The sequence below is a fragment of the Anser cygnoides genome, chromosome 10 (assembly GCF_040182565.1).
Source record: "Anser cygnoides isolate HZ-2024a breed goose chromosome 10, Taihu_goose_T2T_genome, whole genome shotgun sequence".
Taxonomy (NCBI): Eukaryota; Metazoa; Chordata; class Aves; order Anseriformes; family Anatidae; genus Anser; species Anser cygnoides.
This window is the reverse complement of record NC_089882.1, coordinates 23075072-23091430: the sequence shown is the minus strand read 5'-3', so window position 1 is coordinate 23091430 and position 16359 is coordinate 23075072. Positions and strand designations below refer to the sequence as shown.

The 16359-nt window shown below is 44.6% G+C and overlaps 1 protein-coding gene across 3 annotated transcripts in view; it reads left to right on the top strand.

The window, feature by feature from the left end:
- FGD3 (FYVE, RhoGEF and PH domain containing 3) overlaps nt 1-16359 on the top strand; it is a 115468-nt gene that overhangs the window by 22284 nt on the left and 76825 nt on the right. The window contains exon 1 of one of the 3 annotated variants that reach the window (XM_013187722.3): nt 8342-8517. The exons of the other annotated variants lie outside the window; for them this stretch is intronic. The gene's annotated coding sequence lies outside the window, so the exon portion shown is untranslated. Of the gene's footprint in view, nt 1-8341; nt 8518-16359 lie in introns of those variants that run through there. 3 annotated transcript variants of the gene reach the window in all.

The window sequence follows — 16359 nt, the reverse complement described above, 5'->3', positions numbered from 1 at the left end:
TTTGCTTTGTATCATGTGGAAGTGTACACACGTACAGATAATTGCAAAAAGCCCTGAATGCAGGAGCTTCTGTCATAAATCAGGAGCAGTAGTCCAGACTAAAATTGTTAATATAATCACAGTCCTTTTGTTGCTGTGCAACTTTCCACAGTGCAATTTGTCTAGCACCAGTTCTGCAGTCCCAGGATCGATATGGAAGCAGAGTGAAGGCGGGAGGCGCGCGGCTCCAGCTGGGTGTTTCACAGAAGAAAGCAGCGTCACATTCAGGCTGCCCCAGCGAGAGGTGTGAAAAACGCGGCCTGACGCCCAGGGGGACACTGCTGCTGTGGGGCTCGCTCGCCTCCGCTTCGCCAGCGTGGCGTTACCCGGCCCTGCAGCCGCTCCTCGGGGCTGCCCAGCACTCCCACTGCTTTGGCCAAGGCTGCGGGATTCTTGGCTGGTGCTTGAGCATGAGAATTGGTGTCTCTTTGTAACATCACATTTACAAAGGCATTCTTATAAAAAAAGTATATAAAAGTTTCTGTTTTGTGTAACGTTACTTTGATAGAAGTCTGTGTATGAGCCTGGCTGCCTCTTTCCGGGTGTATGTGGGTACCTTTAAAATCAATTCTAAATAGAGTTGTGATGGTAAAGCCAACACTCGTACTTGTGAAGGACAAGACCCTTGAAACATCACGACTTGCAGGGGCAGCTGGGACTCACCGCTGTGGTGTAACACGAAGGGGAAGCAAGTGCTTTGAAAGACTTGAAGTTTCGCTTGGAAGCTCTCATTTAGATCTTTTAAGGAGCAATTTCTTTGCAAATACACTTATTCTTCAGTACAAATGTATCTGTATGGCAGAATACTGTGGTCTCTTTACTTCTTCTTGCATGCCATGCCATTCTGGCACTAAGTGCTTTGCATGGTGTCTGCTGTCCGTGTGCTCCTTGGTGTTTTTTTCCTGCAGGACTGCATATTCTGTTTCCAGTGGAGCGTGACTAATGCACGGGTTTGATTTGTGCAGCACTAGTGATGTTCTGCCAGTGCTTTAGCAGGGGATTCCCACAAGAATTTCCCTGCGTCCCGTGTGCCAGCGAGGAGCCTCGAAGATGCGTGCGCTTCATTCATTTCCTCTGGGGGTGGGCGGATGGCGGCCCCCGCTCCCGATGCCTCCGGACGCTGCTGTCGGCCCATAGCCGCTGCCGGAGGGGAGGCAGCCCCATTGCGGGGCCGGGTGGCCTACCGCTGGCCAGGAGCCCCTGCTCGAGCACTGCGCCTGCTGTGAAACCTTGGCAACGCTGGTCGGTCTCTCTCTTTTTTTTTTTTCCCTTTCATTTTCAAGCATTCTCTGTTTGGACTGTGAACAAAGGCTGTTTTTAGTAAGTATTTGTGCAGCGCCTAGCTCGCTGGGCTCTGCTTTCCTTTGGGATTGTTAGGTGCTTTTGTAGGAATAATAAAATTAAAACTGGACGCTGGTCAAACAAGCTGCTATCAAAGTGCTCGCACCGAGAGCAAGGGCTGGTGCTCCACGTCCTGGGTCCGTGCAAAGCTGGAGGTAGTCCTGGCTTCTGAAGAACCTAGGGACTCTGCATTAGCACTGGCGATGGCTTACCTACACCATGCGTATGTGCATCTGCACCTAAAGGCAGAGATGCTTTCCCTCGGCTCCCCTTCCCTTCCGTGCCCTCCCCAGAGCTCAGGCACCCTTCCCCTATGTGCTGCCTCTCAGAGGTGAGTCCCAGCTGCGTCCAGCTCAGAGGGAGGTCGGGGACACCTTCTCCCTGCTTGTCGCTGGGCTTTTGCTTTTATGTTCGTGCAGGGAGGATGAAGTGAGATCCTGCAGGACTCCTTGGCAGGAGCAAAGGAGCTTTAGAGCATGCGGCCTCTCATGGAGGTGTTCCCTTGCAGTTTGCTCCGTGAGCTGTTTTGGGAAAGATCCTTAGACTAAGTGCCCCACTGCTTACTTGACAAAACAAGTGGAAGTGTTGAGTCTTCACTGCTCGACTTTCTTTGTAATAGCAGGAGGATGTCAGAGCTTCACACCTGAGCAATGACAGCGTGCTGCTCTCCTGCACTGTCTGCTATGGAAGCAGTGTGTGGTTTTGGAAGAAAATTGTTTGCTGACATATTGTTTGTGAATAACTATTCGTTCCTATTCGTCCTAAAAAGTTGATGCACAAAATTAATTGCAAAAAATTACTGTAACAGCAGCAAACTACCTCTTTGTAGGTTCCTAGTTATTAAAGGGAATGATTGTCAAGGTACCTAGACAATTCTCACATGGGTGTGTGTGCCTATAAATTAAAATATATATATAAAATTAACAAAGACTTGGCCTGGCTCATGCTCTTGCTAAAGCCATTCAGCGTTATGCACCATTCAAAGTATACAACTGCATTTCCCTCTGCACAAAGGCTATCTTTGTTTTTTTTTGTGTGAAGTCACGGTCTATTTAAAACTCTGTGTTTTAATAACGAGTTTCACTGGAAACTGGAGGAAATGAGTCCATGGGTTTTTGTCCTGATAAACCCAAATTGGAAATGGCAAAGTCAACTGTGGATAAATATGTGTGTCATACTTGATTGTTTCTTCTTTCCAGTTTTGTTCCTCTTTTCTAAATGCTTTAGAAGTAGCTATGAAGCTCACGTGACTTCATACAAGTTTGGGAGTTCATGAAAGTGCTACTTACTTTTAAAGTACATGCTGGTTAAGTGAATGAAAGGAGAGTGGAATCCAGGCGCTTCACACCTTTCATATTTTTCTGATATGTTTTATTTAGTTGAACTTCCAGGGACCCCACCATGCTTCTACCCTTTCCCCAGTTCTCACGGGCTCTGCTCTTGGCTCTCTGCTGACACTCCGGGGTGGTGTTTGTAGAGCAGAGCCTTCAGAGGACGTGCAGCCCTAGGTCTGAGCCCTATAATAAGGGTGTCCGGCTTCAGGTAGTCATCAGCACTGCCTTGAAGTACAGCTTGGGACTAGCTGTTTGTGCAACGAAGTCTAAGTTATCGGATATGTGTTATAAAATGGATGCATCAAAGATTTTATAAAGACCCATTCATCAAGCTTAATAGCGGAATATATATATATATATATATTTAGTTTTAGAAGAAAAACTAGCAAATTTCAGTGTCTGAAGTTACTTGGGTACTTAACCTCCTCTTGACACCAGTTACACCCTACAAGTGTTTTAACTTCTCTTTTTTTTTTTTTCTTTTTATTCTTTTTTTCTGCAGGATCTGAAGGGGAAGTGTCTAAAATAAGCTGCAGGGATCCATATGACCAGGGCCATACTTTTCAGTTTAGTTTGTTATTGCCTAGGAAAGCAAAGGTTTGGCTCAGGGAGGTCATTTGGGCAATTGAGTTGTATGTGCGTTTACTAACGATTACCTAAGTCTCTTTATGGTCAGCATTCAATAGTTTAATTTCCCTCTATAAAAAATAAAACATGGCAAGTGCGGTACACTTGGTTTCAGCCTTCAAGCTTGTGATTTGTCCTTCAGAAAGGGAAAGCAGATCCTGAGGAAGAAGCTTCCTGGATGCTGTTAAGGCTTAGCTGCTGCGACCTGAACTCCCCAGCAGAAGGCTGGCTGGGCTTGGCGTGCAGGTGGCAAGGAAGCAGCACCGCAGCTCCGCGCAGGGGGCCCTGGTGTCATGGTCCTGCACTGCGGGCCCCAGCCAGCGCCCCACTGCATGCAGCGGTCCCCGAACAGTCACTCCCCTCCAGTTCTGAGAGGTTCAAATTGAGAAATGCATATCTTGTGCCGAAATATAACCTGCTGAGTTCTCCCAGGAACCTATTTTGGCAGCAGAGTTGACTGACAGCAACACTAGTTGCATTTTCTCGAAATGTTTGTTGTTTTTTTTTTTTTTTCCCAAAAATTTATCTTGCAACTGAGCAATGGTAAAAACCTGTTGCTGGCTTAATGCCACCAAAGAAACTTCAGGCTGGAATACTCATGCTTTAGAGTTGCAAATGCTCCTCTAGTAATTGCAGATTCAGGAAAAAAAAAAAAAAGGCAAAACATTGTTTCATAAAGATTATTTTGGTTAACATTTTAATCCAGCCGTAGTTTCTAGTGTAGCATCTAGAAGCCTTACTAGTTCATTTTCTGCTAGTGTACAAAAAGGAAGTGCTGGCCATTAGCAGGGACAGGTTTTTAAATGCTGAAAACTGAAGGAGGATTTTGAAAAGTCACCTTTAAAAATTTTTTTTTTAAAAAATAAATCACTTTACCATCCTTTCTAGTGCCTTGAATGGGGTTCCACATATTCTATGTGGAAAAACTGGGTGGCTCATGAAAAGCACACTGAATTGTCCGTCTGCTCACACTGTCAGCTTTGATCAGGACAAAATTATAACACGTTGCAAACTGCCAGCTCTCCCTGAATGTAATGGATACCTCTGTGAATCTCCATTTCCATGCTCTGGTGTACCACTTGGCTCTTAGGTACCTTTCTCGGGAAGCCGCGATGTGTTCACACGGTGCACTTGTGTAGCTCTCAGACAAGATGGTAATTTTTTGTGGTTATTTAAAAGTTATTAATATCTTTTAGCAGCGTTACTGTGTGGCTTGAGTGAGTCTGTTTGTTTTTTGCTTTTTTTGGGTGATTTTTCTGCACACAACTGCTGATGTTATGAATGCATAGCAACTCGTATGTCTGTATCTGATAGATAGGGTTGGGGCTAGGCAAACCGGCAGTGCTTGCCTTTGTTTCATTCAGGTGAATGCAGTTGTCAGAGTATTAAATAAGTGGTACACAAATATCAGGGATCTCCTTGTTCTCTTTTGCTGCGTACATGATTTGAAGCATTAGTTTATCCCTAACGATGGCCTCTTTTTTTTAATTATATCTCTATTCTCTTCTTCCAGCAAGAGGTTATCAATAATCTACAAGCTAACAGCCGAGAGATTAATTCTTCATTTGAGAGTGAACAAGTATAATAAAAAGCTTCAAGCAGATTACAGAGTAATAAATAGCCATTCACTTGTCATTTTTGTTGCATTTATTCCTTCTCAATAAAAGACTAAAGTCTGTTGTTTCTTTTCCCCTTAGCTTTGCACATCTGATACCGTGCCCCGTTACTAGGAGACGTGGTATGATGCGAGCGTTACTTTCCCGAAGCAGGGTGGTGTGAGCCACTTAATCGCAGGAATGTGGGCTTGGGGGAGTCCGTCGCTATTTCGCTGTTACGGGGGCTGCACCAGTATTGCTTTTTTATTTGTTCAGGGAGTCTTTGAAGAAACCTCCCTGCTATCATTTCCAGACATACCTGGAAATATGTGATTTTTATATACATATATAAAAATATATATTCTTTGACTTCTGGTAATCAGAACACATGCTATTCCAGCTGTGCCTCAGTTGTTCCCTTTGTCTCCTCATGTCAGCCTACCTTTTACCAAAAAGAATAAAACACATCTGAGCTACTCCCATCTGAATTCCCCTGGGCTGACTGAGCTTCCTTGGTAGCCAACAGCGTGGCCTTTTAATCGGGTTTCCTGAGGAAGTGAGGTTTGTGCAGCCGTGCTGTCTGTCCCTCACCGCTCGCAGACTGCAAGCTCATTTCAAACCAGGTTGATGTAGGAGTGAAGGGTTCCGGAATACGTGTTTGGTTTTTTTTTTTTTTTTTTCCTTTCAGCCTTTCAAAAATCCGCTAGCCAAAGAGCCAGCTCCCTCGGGAGGAGGAGAAAAGCGGGCGAAGCCATTGGGTTGGCAGCAGCCAGCTGGGCAGCAGGCACACGAGCAGCTCCAGCCTGGCCCCATCCTGTGCCGGCCCCTGCTTGCCGGTGGCAGGAGAGGGGCACAGTGGAAACCTGGCTTCAGCGTTACAGGATGAGGCCAGAAACGTGCCAGCCCAGGCAATGCGAGCTGCATGGCTTGCTGTAGGACCGAGTTGCTCTGCAAGGCATTGACCCACGAGCTGCTCTGGTGCTTTTTGGGCTTCTGGCTCTTTGGGCGTTGAAGCCTTTTTAGCTCTTCCCCATCATTTCTTGTAACAGTTGTTATTTTATGATGTTTTGCTGTGTTTTTGTTGGAAGATTTAGTTCTGCTCTTCCTCAGGTTTGCTCAGAGATTGGGACTGTGCTTTAAGTAAAACTTTGCTGTTAGCAGTTACAGAGACAGTGGCGGGGCAGCTGTGGGAGCACAGGGGAGCTCACAGCAGCTCTGTGCCATCTGGGTACCATGTAATCAGCAAACATTCCTACAGTGATGTCATAGAATAAGTAAGACTTGCATTTTATTTGTATTAGGGCTTTTGATTTGTGGCATAGTACAGAAATGCTAAAATCATATTTGGCTGGGGAGGAACATGTACAAGTACGTGGATTAGACAGTTTGCTGAGCTTCACAGGAAGATGGACTACCTTTCCTCTGGGCTTTCCCCATTCCTGTTTCAGCAGTCTGTCTTTCGGGAATGGTGTGTGTATAAATAAATACAATGTTACTTCATCTTCCTGCTGTGAAATCATTTCGCACTGAAATGTGAAAATTTCACATTTTGATACTTTTTTTTTCCTTGAAGAAATGATGGTTTTGCACACGCTGCATAGCTGTAGTTTGTTGTCACCTCAACATAATGGCAGAGGTCGGTGCAGTGAGGGCAGTCGGAAGGGGACCAGGTTAGGACATTTCTCCCAGCACCTTTCCTGTGGCCCCACAAGGGTGGGAGGCACCAGCCTGAGGGGCACTGAGCCCGCCATGGCATCTCCTTTTCCCCCACGTGGGACCAAGGGGAGGAGGAGGGAGCTCCAGAGAGAAGGCAGCTGCTGCTGGGCTGGCTGGAGCAGGTGTGGGAGCAGCCCCAGCCTGGGTTTTCCTTACAGAAAGCCTCTGCAGCCAGACTGGGCTTTCCAGCCTCGTGCCCAGCTGGCTCCTTGCTTTTCTCACGGTGTCTTCACCTCAGCGCGACTCTACAGCTGGCCTCTGTTCTCTTGTATCCTTGCTTAACTTCCCCCTCGTTAAATTAGCCTCCTGGAAATGATAAGTAAACACATCCTGGAATGTAGAGCGGTTCCCATTAGCTGCTGCTGTTACTGTGCCTGCAATCCCACGCGGTCAGGGCTAGCACAGGGTTCGTGGGGGCCTTGGCAGAGGCTGGGGCGAGGGAAGGACTGGTGGGGGGCCGAGTTGGGGCTCTCAATGTAGTAACTGGTATTAAAGGACCTGCAGCAATTCCTGTGTGTTCAGAGACGGTGCCTGGGTACTTCTTAGTATGCAAGATTTGAAGACGTTACTTTAGTAGTAGTTAATGGTGAGCTGATGTCTGTGGAAGTTGTTGGGTGGTTGCAGACGTCGGCAGCGAGTGTAGCGTGCCAGCCCGAAGCGTCGCACTGGTGTCACTGGGCGTACCGGCTGTGTTGCATGTGGCTGGCAGTTCTTTGTCTTTTTGCCTTCTGGACCTTTCCTGACCTCATCCTAATGATAACAACAGCGTTACAAGTTGTGTGTAGTGAAGATGATATGTACATGGGCCCTCGTAAGTTCTATGTAGTGAAGATGGGCCCAACTTTGGCCCTGTATACACACCAGTATAATCAATCCAAAATGCTGACTCTAACTTATTTTTAGGACATTAAACAATGCCATAAAAACATATTAATTGAATTATATTAGCCATCCTTGCTGGGATTTTAGTGCCAGGCTTCAGCCTACTGTGGCTTGTTCGGGCCGCCCTTAGGTGGGTGCTCTCACAAGACCCCCGGGGCCAAGCAGGGCAGTCGGGGGCTCGCTGGAGGAGCAGCCGGTGTCGCGGTGTGCCTCAGCACTGACTCTGCCTGCTCTGCATTTACTTAGGGCTTCTTCTGGATTCCCCAAACGTCACTGGGGTGGTGTACTTCAAAATATTCCTGGTAATTGTCAGCAACACAAGCGCTACCTTGCGTTTTAACAATAAGCTGATGCTCCTTATCAAGTCGTCCTGAAATTAGTCAGCCTTGCTACAGTCTACTCTGCAACAGGTTCGTCCTTGTCAATGAATTTTTGATGGCAATTGAACATTAATTGCCATCTGCGCAAATTCCAGTATGTAAACAAAGTTCTTTCCCAATTCTTCGGCTCCTCTTTGGAGGGCTCAGACACAGGACGTGCTTCATCCAGCATGTCCCGCTGCTTCTCACAAGTTTTGTGTTTTTTAACGAGTCCCACGTTAGTTCGTACAAAATTTTGTAACACTGAAAGTAAGCATGGCTATGATTATAGTGGCAGTAGTAAAATTTCCTCCTCCTGTTGCAGAGCACCCGCTCAGCCTCGCTTTAGCTCGCATTTAGCAGCAGCGTTTGTCATCAGAGAAGCCCCCTCCCCTTCCCACATTTATTTCCATGGTAACCCGTGGAAGGCATTCTACAGCCTCAAAACTACTTTTGCTCTTTCATCATGCAAGCTGGCATTGTCAAGGGCTGAGTGTATTCCTACAGCTCTGAATGAATATAAAAAAAAAAGGCTGAATTTGGATGGGCAGTTGTTATTTGGGAGGCCCTACGGCAGGAAAGAACGGGCAACCTTCAAGTGACCTAGTGTCCGTACGTGGCTTAGTAAGGAAAAACAGTCTTGCTTCATTAATTGATTAACTTGGAGGGTGGTGGTTATCAGAATTATCATTCTGTGAAGTGAATGTGGCAGTTTCCTGAAACAGCTTCAAGGTAGGGGGGAAAACGGGCAGATGGCTGGCCAGGCTTTGCTGGTGAGCTGCTGGTAAGCTTGCATGCTGTGATCTGTTGCAAACTGCTTTCTCATGGGTTCTTTAATGTCTTTTCAGGTACCGTTTAGAAAATGGTGTCTTTACAAATGCCTGCTCTTTGACTATATAATGCATTTGCCTTTTATTGGTGTAGAAGTGGGCATATTTAGCGGCATTTAGCAATGTGTGGTCGGTGTGAGCAATGTAGAAGCTGGTAGTAAAGCGTTTGCTGTGTTCCCTGCCGTAATGAGCTGGATTGATTTTATGATCTCTTTGCATGCTTTCTAAAATCCATATTTATGCAGCATTTGCGTGGAGATGTTGAGAGGATTTGATTATATTTGAGCGGGCTAAGGCTATTTGATTGCTGTGAGTGATAAGAGTAGCATGTGGAACTGGTAGTACTTTGTAAAAGAAAACCAATTGCTTGCAAACAGTCTCTGCAAATCAAGAAGAATGAAATGATGTTGTAAGTAATGATTTTTTTTAAATACTCTGAAAGCAGGAACTTGTCTGATATAAGCATTGCCAGAAACATTTCAAACATATCCTAATCTTGTTTGATAAAATTGATTTGGCAGATTATTATTCTTAATTTTCTGCTTGTATCTGTTTTCATGTTATCTGAGTACATGAATCATAATGCAGTAATAGTATTTATTAAAATATTTGAGGGATACTGTCTGATCAAAGAATCGTGTTGTCATTTCATTGGCTTGTGACAAGCTGGCAGGATTTTTGTTTTTCCTTGCATTATTTGGTTGGGGAGGGGTAAAAATGTAGCTTTCTTCTAAATATGTCTGAAGTACATAATGGCTGTGAAGTCACCATGACAACATGGGGACCAGAATCAGATTCTCCCTCCACCCCTTCTCTGTTTGGTTGTTTTCTAAGTATTAATGCATTTCCTGAGATGTTTGAGGGAACGGGATCTCACAGCTCCTGTAGGTTCAGTACTTTCAGTGTTATCCAGCTTTTAGGGTATACTATGTTTGTAGGGCTTTTTGGTTAAGCGCTATCCAATAGCTGTAATTCACTGTGCAACTAGGGTGGAAGCCAAACAAGGACATGAGCACCTGCAGCAGGAGCTAGGTGTCTGCATCTCCCGTGGTGCCAGTGTTGCAGCCCTGAAAACAGACTCATGGTCCTGGGGCTTCCTGTGTTGTAGTGGCATCACCACGTGCCGTGCGGAGCCTGGGGACTTCCGAAAGTTGTGTGTGAGCATATGTCTAAGGGCATCTCCGTTCATACAAGGATGGAGTCTGACATGAGCTACGGGATGGGAAGAAAAAGCTGGGTCATGTTGAAGAGATGAACGGCTCTTTCACCCTTCTTTGCTGAGGGTGCTGAATGCACCTACCAGATGAGAGGAGCTTTTTGCAAGACGTGGTGCTAGCTGTTCTTCCCACCTGCTGGGACTTACTAAAGATACATTCTCCAGGGTAAAGTGAAATCGGCGTTCAGTTCTTCTCTCTGTCCTCACCTTGTGCAAATTTTTCCAGCCTGCCAAGGGCTGGACTGTACAGGAGGCTTCAAGCTCTTCTGAAGTGCCGGCACCCTGCAGAAAGGAATGAAGGCTTAGAGAGGGTGCACAGGAAAGGCAGGGACTGTGGCATAGTGGTTCAGAGGCTCTTTTGGGAATGGTGGTGGGAGAGCCTCTGTATTCCAGTCTCCAGTCCCACAGCCGTTGGTATGTGCGTGGATTGAGACAGCTGCTTACGCTGTGGTTAGTGTTTGGGGTGACCCAGCTCCCATACTTCGGGGATCAGACATCTTATCAGGATGTCTTTCCCTAGTGCTGCCATCTGCCTCCTCTCAGCAAGGTTTGTAGGATGGGAGTGATGGTGTTTGCTTCGTATTTGTGACAGAAACCTGCGTAATTTGTAGGGAATTTGGTGGAATAACATGTAGTAGTAGATGTTCTGTGGAGATGATGGAGGTGACATTTCCATGTCAGCAGACAAGGGTAATTAAATACTTTTAAGATACCTTCATGCTTCTTGAGGGGAAAAAAAAAACACACTGTAATTTAAAAATCATTGTAATTGTCTCTTGTGCCTCATCATATGTAAATCTCAAGAAGCATACTGTCTTTAACATCTTCCTAGAACATATGGGTTTAGTTGCTCTTGTGGCAGAGTTGTGAGCATGTTTCAGTATTATGTCAATGAAAAGCAAATACAACGTGACAGAGACTTTTGTCCTTGTCATATTACTGTACCTTCCTGACATGAGAAAATGAAGTTCTGTAGGTTTTCCCCTCCACTCCCATCAATCTGAAGTTTTACTTGCTGCCAGATGAGTGATATAATGACTTTTTATTATTATTATTTGGAAGAGTGTTGAGTCCTGTCTAACACTGGGGCTGTAGTTTCAAGTAATGTTTAACAGGAATTATCTGGAGCTGGGGAGGGAGAATGGTGCCCTTTGAAGAACCGCATGTCTACGTGACGCTTCCTATTTCCCCTTCTTTTTAATATTACCCGATGTTATCATTTTGCATATAGCAACTGTGCAGCAAATACAGTCCTTTGGAAATTCATCTCAAGTATCTGAGAAAAGATTTCATTTGAGCCAGAGGCTCAAAACAATGAGATAAATCAGTGATGAGAACAAGTAAGAGCAAGAGTCTGATGGAGTTAGGTTATACAGACTTTTGTGGTTACATAACTTGCTTTCAAGAGCCTTGAAGTTAGGAAACATACCTTAAATGCTAGAGGCAAAAACTTGAAAGTCGTGAATTTGGGAATAGAATTAAAAAAAAAAAAAAGACCAGACCAGAAACAGATCTAACAGATCTCAGCTGCTCCCATCACTCCCTTTGCATCTTCTCTGCTTTGTGTACCTAGAAATACTGGAGTTAAACGTGGCAATTGTGTCAATTGAATTCTTTTCTGAGTGAATCAGGAGGATCATTGTCTGGCTTTTGGGAATAAATTACTCTCTTGTATGCCCAGGGTTTGAGCCAAGCGTGGTTCTGTAAGGAAATCCAAGCCAAAAGAAATCCCTGTGGGTATCTGAAGGTCCAGTGGGGTAGGGCAGATTGACAGCCTATGTGTCATTGCAGCATTCCTGGTATTTCAGGGTCCTGGAGATTGAAATGACGCTTTTTACTCCATGTCAAGTTACCAGTAGTGTTTTAAGAGCCCACTAACACTCACATCAAACCAACGTATTTGTATGATTGTTTTCTATTATTTTTGCCCATTTTAAGTGGAGTAAGCAAAGGCTTGCGTTCAGGCTTCTCAGGTACAGAATAGGATCATGTTTTTTTCGGTATCTTTCTAGGAACAACCTATGTTTGCCCTGTGTGCTAGCTTGCAATGTAATCCTTCTCCTCGGTCTTTCCCTAACACATGGGCAGTGCTGGTGAATGGACTACCACGAAGAAACTTGTCCAAAAATTCTTTCCAAGTTATAGGGTGTATCTCACTCCCTACACCAAAATCAGCAAACTCAACATAGTGGGTGAATTCATTGTTAAAATTCAATCCTGTTTTTATAGAACTATTGATCTTTTGGTTTAAAAAAAAAAAAAAAGTTTCTACATCTGTATGTTCCAATAGGAAACCCAGGTGAAGCATCTTCACTTAAACATGGAATCGGTTTAAGTTTTGTTCCTGCTAAAAATACAGATGTGGCATTAAAACAAATAAAAGCTGCCCACAAAGTGATAGGTTTGGAATAAGTGGTCCACTGAAGGAACTGTACATCTCAACCTCTTTGGTTTATCAAAGACTAGTTGGTTTCAACATGGGTTAAATTCTACAAACAAATGGCCAAAATGCCATGGTCTGAAAAGGCAGAAAGATGAAACTGGTTGTTTTGTTTGTAGATGTAACTTAAAAAGCAAATACAAGGAACAAAAATATTTTTAAATGTTTTTCAGTACTTCTGGTTCTCACTGAAAGTATTTTATTGAACAACAACAAAAAAGTAATTTCTCAATATTTTTCCGTGCCATTAGGCAACAGTAATTGACACGCAGACCTTCTGCGTGCTGGCCAGTGGTGGTGCTGCGAGCCGTGGCACTGCCAGGGCTCTGCATGGCACAGGACCTGCTCAAGCAGCCGCGCTGTGTTGTGGCGAGGTAGGAAAAGGCTCAAGGCCCAGTTCCACTTCGTGCTGACTCTGGTCTCGCTGGCCTCCACCCACGGTGCAGCCTGCTTTCACATCGCCTCCCCGTGCCACGGATAAGCTGAATTAATCTGCAGTTGGGTCATTTTATTGACCTGAAAAAACTTTATACCCAAGAATAATGCAGTGCTTGTGGTGGAGGGGGCAGGACAGGAGGACTCCTCATTTTGGCAGAACAGTTAGATAAGGTTACGTGTAGTAGAAAATCGCATCTTTAGTGCCACTGTCAGCATCTTGCACCTGTGTTAAATTCTGCCCTCTAACACAGGACTTTCCATTTCTTTTTGCTGTGGAATGTTGGGTGTTGTTTGTGAAAATGTACTTTTTGGAAATGTCATGAGAAGCAGGGCGAATGGCAATTGCCACTAACATGTAAAGAGATGCAAGACACAGAAGACTTAAGGGAGTTCACAGCCTGATCCTGCAAGGTGTTGTTTCCCTAAAAAAGGAGCAACCTACTGCTCTTTTGGTTATTTTAAGCAGTCTGGATGGAGAAATGCCGAGCAGGGGGTTCAGTTCTTGGTAGGATTGGGCCCTTAAAGAGTTAAATGCACAGAAGTACTAATCAGTGAATATTTAGGTCATGGAGGACTGCGACTGGAGAAAGACTGAACATTACTGACAGCTGGTGGGTTTTAGTTTGGTAAGAGAATACTGGAGAGTATCTTCTGCCTGGTGTTAACACTGCAGTTTGAGTTTCTAACTATGCTTTCTGCTGCGTTTGTGTTAGCTGTGCTTCGCAGCAGGTGAGGTGTGGAAGGGGACTGTCAGTGGACTTTCAGGAATCAGTATTTGTTTCTTCCGTCACAGCCTGCAGCCCTCCTCGGAGCTGGGTTCCTAAGAATAGCTGATGTTTTGAAGATTAAGTATGTGTATTCTGTTGTCTTTTTGGGGCAATGCTTGCAAAAGTCCACAGCTTACTTTCTGTGGGGCTCTGGCCCCTAAGCCATTTCTCAACCATATTGGTAGTCACCACTTTGAAAACCGCGGGTGGGATGTTTGCATGGTCCATGTTGTAATTGCCATCCTGTGAGCAGTCCCAGTGAAGCCCAGGGATGGCTCCCGTGTCTCGCTGTTTCCACACATGGCCTTGAAAGCTTTCACTTGGACCGCAGGGCGAGGTCTGCGGGACTCGGGTGCGGCCTGCTGCGTCCGCCCTCTGCCCTGGGCCAGAGCCACCACAGAAGCTCAGGGTGACTGTGCCTGTGTTAACAGTTCTCAGGGCAGACTTCCACCTGAGCATGGACGTGCCAGGATGGCCGTAAAACCACGGAGCAGGACGCAGAGGTCTCAGTAGCAAGGTGAGAGGGGCTGGGCTGCGGCGGTGCGCCATGGTGGGAGAGGCACGAGGCCGCAGGGCGCACTGCCTGGATGCTCTCCTTTAAGCCGCTTGGCTGCTGACCCAGCCTGAGAGAGGCAGGGTTTGGTGCTTGGGGACATCTCCGTGGGTGATGCTTAGCGGCAGGGCAGTGTTATTAGGGCTTCCTTTATGGTTGGTGTCTCTACATACTTGGGAAAAGCAGGGTGCAAATGGGTAAGGAACACAGAAACACTTCCCTTCTAGCAGTGCCACCGAAAGTGCTCGTGTTTCTGGGAGGGTAAGATTCGTTTTGGAAGCAGCTTTATTACATGCCTTTGGTTATTGTGCTAGAATTCACAGATTGTCATTCGGTTAAAGTAATCCTCAGTAATTAATTTTTTTCTCATCACTGGACTTCATGTTTCTAATTAGTTTCTTCTCTGCTTCAGGAGATGATTATATTTGGAATGAGTATTTTTTTCACTTTGTTTAAAATTGCTAAAACTACACTATTATCACCAGTGTTCATGGGAAATTAAAAACAGCTAGCGTATAGGTATTATCCCTGAGTAATCCCCAAATCCCTCTGCACTCATGCTTAGCAAGGTAACTTTAAAATGTCAAGAAAAGACAGGCGGATATTCCCATTAGTGTGGGAATGTTTTCTCCCAATTTCTCATATAACCAGGAAAATGGAGTTATATGTGTTTTTTTAACTTTAAAGTAAAAATGAGTGCCATGTACTTTGCTGTATAAACTGTAACTTTCACGTCTTCCTGCTTTTACAATAATCTCCTTGGCAATCATTTTCAGAATGGATAGATCAAGGCAGGGGCATCACTGGTTAGATTAAATGGTGTTACCTTTGCAATTGAGAAAGACAAAACGTTCACAAAATTCAAGTGTAGCCATATCTAGAGTGTTCTTGAAATAAAGAATTTTAAGAGCATATTTATAACCTTGATTTGAAAGATTGCTCTTTTATGGGAAAAAAAGTCATTTCTACCCCATGCATTTTCTGAGCAGCAGTCTTTTGTGCCTGTTCTTAGCAGAGTTTTCTGATGGAAATGTTTCATTCCCTTTATTCTGTTACTGTTTTTAAAATGTAGAAATACAGTCTGGCAGTCTGGAGTCCTGAAGTAGTCAGCTGACAGTGAGATTACCTAACCAATACATCCTAAGGTATTCTTGCACTCGTGTGTGTATTGTGTGCCTGAAGCCCAGCAGTTGGGATGAATGTGCATTTTTATGTTCGAGGTAGGGTTCGGGAAGAGTAAGAGAGTATTTCAAAGTAGGGTTAATCCTCATCCTTTATCCCTCTACAGTTAGGAATGAACTAAAGAGTTCTCTCAAATAGTATGGGAATCTGTTTATTAAATTAACGTGAAATGGGCTTATCTCTAAGCCACTTATTTAGATCTAGAGGGACATGCAAGTCTCAGGCTGTGTGTGTCTGCTGACAGTTTGAACCGTGCCCAGAGAGAAGGGGTGAAATCTGTGGTGTCAGAAGGCAACGTCATACACTGTGTGGATTGGGTAAAAATGTGGTCAGGTGGGGAGAAATATGTCTATTGACTTTAAAGGAAAAAAATGTCAGAGGAGAAGCATTTAAAAAAAAAAATGAAGCTATGCGTGTTGGGAGCTTTTTGCAGATGACTTTCTGCTGAAAACAGTGGTGGCTGGCATTTATTTACCTGTTGGCTGAGTTGTCAAATGGAATAAATAGAGGGAAATTGTATAATGTGCTTTTATCACTGACCTCAATTTCATTCACTGCAACTTTGTTTTTTTTTTTTCTTTTTTTACTACATCCTGTTGTCTCCATGATATTGCTCATGGTGAGAACCTACATTTAAAGCAGGTAATGTTTTCATCCTTGTGTAATTTGTGCAGTGTTTATGCATCAAAATTCACAGTTCCATGGACAAAAAGGTAGTCATGCTGTGAAAGTGAAGAGTCATCCTGAATGTGACAGCAAGTGTCCCCTACCACCAATCCCACGATCTCCTGTGTGAGCCTGTATGGTGTGTAGGTTGCTCAGCTGAGGAAAGTGGGGAAGGGAAAGTGAGGTGCAAGCACACAAGCTGAATGTGTCACCGGTTTATCAACACGGCATCAATGGCTTCAGTGATGAGGCAAAAAGATGACATTAATCTGCTGTTGGGAGAATGATTCCTTTGACAGGTATAGGCAGATCCATTGCTACATGTAAAGTGGTTCCAAATAATGTAAATGCAGGGAAACAGCAGAAGGTTATTC